The sequence below is a fragment of the Populus nigra genome, chromosome 16, assembly GCF_951802175.1.
Source record: "Populus nigra chromosome 16, ddPopNigr1.1, whole genome shotgun sequence".
NCBI classification, from domain to species: Eukaryota; Viridiplantae; Streptophyta; class Magnoliopsida; order Malpighiales; family Salicaceae; genus Populus; species Populus nigra.
This window is the reverse complement of record NC_084867.1, coordinates 2,761,903-2,766,095: the sequence shown is the minus strand read 5'-3', so window position 1 is coordinate 2,766,095 and position 4,193 is coordinate 2,761,903. Positions and strand designations below refer to the sequence as shown.

The 4,193-nt window shown below is 27.7% G+C and overlaps 1 long non-coding RNA gene across 1 annotated transcript; it reads right to left on the bottom strand.

Annotated features, from left to right (window-relative positions):
- Positions 1-2,849: 2,849 nt before the first annotated feature.
- LOC133675317 (uncharacterized) lies at positions 2,850-3,571 on the bottom strand. Its single transcript, XR_009835397.1, has 2 exons — positions 3,463-3,571; positions 2,850-3,368 (listed from the first exon to the last, which is right to left on the bottom strand). It is a non-coding gene; the product is annotated as an uncharacterized LOC133675317 (long non-coding RNA).
- Positions 3,572-4,193: the final 622 nt, after the last annotated feature.

Sequence of the window (4,193 nt, the reverse complement as noted above, 5' to 3'; positions counted from 1 at the left end):
TGGATTTTTTTGTATATAGTTTGGGATGAGGCCAAGGATCATACACACCTGACACTTTGTTGTATGGACGTATGGAGGAGGAAGCTATAAGTAATACAAACGCCCCACCTCCTCTGTATATGTTCTAATGGAGAAAAATACGTATATTTATACTTACACGTTCGTATGCTATCAATTTTTAATTTCTGTGGTCAAATTGTACGTAATGGGGAAGTTCCTAGGAAGATACTGATCATAGATTAAACTACAAAGGGTTGGCTGGAAAGCAATTGCTTGCTGAAAAGATCAGAAGAATAGACGTCAGTTATTAAATACAAGATAAAATAATCAGAGCTTTAGATTGAATTTAAAAAAAGAAAAGAAAAATAGAAGCATTGAGTTACACAAGACTAGAGTTTATAATACATCTTCAGAATTTGAATTTAAGAATACACAATTTGAATTAACTCAATATGTAGTTTTTAATTATCTTCATAAGTTATATTGCTCACAATTTATTCTTGAATATTGAGTCATTTTTCAATATATTTTTATATTAGATATTCTTATCTAAATTGATAAAACTAACCCCACATGAGAAACTACTCAAACTAAACCTAATTTATATTTTTAAAAAAGTAATAATGAAAAAAATGAATTTCAACACAATTCGTTTTTTTCTTCTCCAAGTTTATGTATTCTTATAAAATTAGGTGGTTTTTGAATTTCTTAAGAGTATTTATTTTATTTTGCATGAAATTATTTGTTATAAGGATAGATTGGAAAATGACATAAAATATAATTACAGATTGAAAGTAATTAAACTTATTAAGATATATTAAAAATTTGACCTAAAATAGAGGACAAATTGAGTTAATTCTCTTTAAAAAATACTAAAACTTAGTGTACTTAAATAATTAATTAAACTTAACGTTGACAAAGATAACAGAATTGACAAAGATAATTAATTACTTAAATAAAACTTTCCTAGGGTAGTGATGACTTGTAAGTGGTAACTTCAGTTTTAACTTTGATAGGAAGTGAAATGAGAAAGTTGTAGGGTAGGCGGATCTCTTTTTCTTCTTTTCTTTCTTTCTTTGCTCTGTGGTCTACAAATAGGCAGATAATTTTAATCTTAATAGTTTCAACTTTTTATGCTACTTTTTATTTTTGTATTTTAAAAGTATTTTTGAAAAAAATTATTTATTATTTTCTTTGTTTTAAATTAATTTTTTTTTTATGTTTTAAAATTATTTTGATGTGATGATGTCAAAAATATTTTTTTAAAAATAAAAAAATATTATTTTGATGTATTTTTGAACGAAATATACTTTGATAAGTAACTGCTACCACACTCTCAAATATCCCTTAAAGCGAAAGCCAATTGACGATCCAAATTTTACAAGTGGAAAATGACATTTATCTGGATCTCTGTTTTTTCTTTATTTAAGTTCTAAAAAATAAATTGTCATTGATTATTTTTTTGTATATTTTTATTTTTGTTAAATCGGAGATACGAGGGTCTTGGATTACCTATTAAAGATCACCTTCTCTCTTTAAATTATTTATTGACCAAATCTAAAAGTAGATGGGAATAATCGAGCCCCACATTGCAAAGATGAATTCTTGTTTATATGTTTTTCAAAAGAAATTTAAAAATCAAAATGAACATTGGAGTTTTTTAAATTATATCATAAGAGACATTGAGGCAAACTACATATAAAAAAAGGTTGACACCTAGTTTTATGGTAAGTAGAAAATCTTAACTAATTTTTAAAGATTCTAAAAGGCTAGTTATATAATAAAAAAGATATAAAAAACTAATTATGTAATAGAAAAGATAAAAATCAGCTTATATATTCTACTTAGGATAAACTACTCCATGTTTGTTTTTAATAAGAAAGCTACATGTTATATGCTAAAAGTTTGCCTAAACTTTTATATATATGCATGTTTGTTATTAAAGGTGAAAAAAAGATCTAAAGTAATAATTTAAGATAAGAATTTGGTAACAAGGTTCAATCTTTACTTTTAAAATATAAAAGTGCCACATGAGATAATGATATGCATAAACATATTCAAGATATTGATTAGGGTTTGTTGTTGGAGATGGTCAGTGGCTTTTCATGGTGATTGGTGGTGTTGGAGTTTGATGGTGAAGAGAAAATGAGGGAGAGAGCTTCTATATTTTCTCTTTTTTTCTTTTTTCTTTTTAATTTTAATTTTAATTTTAATTTTTTTTTTGTCTTTTTCTCTCTCTGTTTTTTTTTTGTAGATTGTGTTCTTCTTCTTCATTTTTTTTTTCATCTCTTCCCTTCAAAATATTCCTTTCCCCTAAAATTTCACTTCAAATGTTTTCTCTCTTTTCTTCACTATTATTTTCTCCCCCACCCATCTATTGTGTGGGACTATTTTTAAACCTTATCACCTTATCTCTTAGTTGCTTGAAGAGGGGGTCAAAACTTAGTGTTTATTTTGGTGCCTCTCTCCTTGCTTGATTACCATGTTAGTTTAATATATTTTGTAACCAATCGGTTGGTTATATATGAAATTATTATATTCATATAAATATATATTTATTATTAATAAAAACTTAATTTAGAGTAATGAATATAATATTTGATTTATGAATTTAGAGTAAGAATAAAGTCCATGATAAGAAATATAAAAATGACAAAAAAAAAAGATTGAAAATAAAAAAAAATTAATAAATGCGAACCAGTTAAATTGCATTGAAAATATATTTTTTGAGATTTTTTTAAGTTTTTGAATATGTAAAAAAACAGGGTAGAAAACCGAGTGATGACAAACAAAATGAACTAACTTATTAGTAGCTAGTTTGGTTAAAATAGAAAGACAAAGCTATAATGTACTCTAAATAGTCGACATTCTTCCCTGTGCCTTCCAATTAATACATGAAAAAACATATGATTACATTATACATCCAAAGTAACGAAAACTAAAGAAACAAAGATAGAGTTTCCTAATTACCGAAGTAATCAAACAGGAAGAACAACCTTGAAAAAACACATGTTTACATTATACATCGGAAGTAACGAAAATTAAAGAAACAAAGATGGAGAGTTTCCTAATTACCGAAGTAATTAAACAGGAAGAACTTGTGGATGATCCACTTAATTAACAAGTTTTCTTTTCTTTTAAATAAATAACAAGTTTTTGAACGGGAAATGCAATTATCTAGGTGAATTTTAAGAATTCATGACCTACAATAATCACGTGATCATCCAAGAGCTTACATATATATAACCTAGTCTATAGCTCAGGGACGCCCGGGTGGTCTTCCTCTCGGAGGCGGGGGTGCAGGTCTTGCCCGATCTCTATCGCGGCCTCTGTCGGTATTAATCCTTGGAGGAGTTGGATAATATTTCCTGTAAATGCAAGCTCACTTTAGCTAATAAATAATAAAATTTAATTCTTTCACAAAAAAGAAAGAATTAATTATGAACAAAAGTGATGCCCTACATCGTAACCTGAGAAGAAGAAGAAAAGAGAAGCATTAAGCAGCATAAGTGCAAGACCAACCACAAAAACCTCATCTCTCTCCCTCTCTCTTCACTTTTATGTGTTTCTGTTTGCTTTTGAACGTGGAAGGTCTGTGTATATATATACACTTATGCAAGAAATCTTAGAGGCAATATCTATTTCGTGGAGAAGAAGAAATTAATTTAATTGGTGTGGAAATTAAGAAATAATCAAAGTCAACATGTATAAGAAGTAGTTAAAAGGGCAAATTCAAATTGGTGAATGGTTCCAAACTTAGTCATCCTCAATATAATTAATTAATTAGTCATGGCCTTCATTTTGAATCTTCTCCTATTGGTCATGGTGTTATATGTAAATATCATTAAATTAAATTGCATATTAAGAAATTTAGTAAGTGCTAGTAAGCCTGTAACTTAACTAGCTATAAAGTTTAATACAAAGGGAAAAAAGGGGTAAAAGACATAGAATTTATTTATTTATAGTTATTTATGATTATTATTTCTAACGCTTTGATAAACTAAAGAATTCAGACCTTTCCTTTTTGTAAACTAAAACTTCAGACCTTTTCCTTTCATGAAGCATATGTGATAGCAGCAGTCAAACTATTGATAAAGCAAAAGTTTACAAGAACACGTATGTGAGAACTACGAAACAAGAAACCAGATGTTTATACATATAACGAGGAAATTGCTTGGAAAAAGGAGATGGAC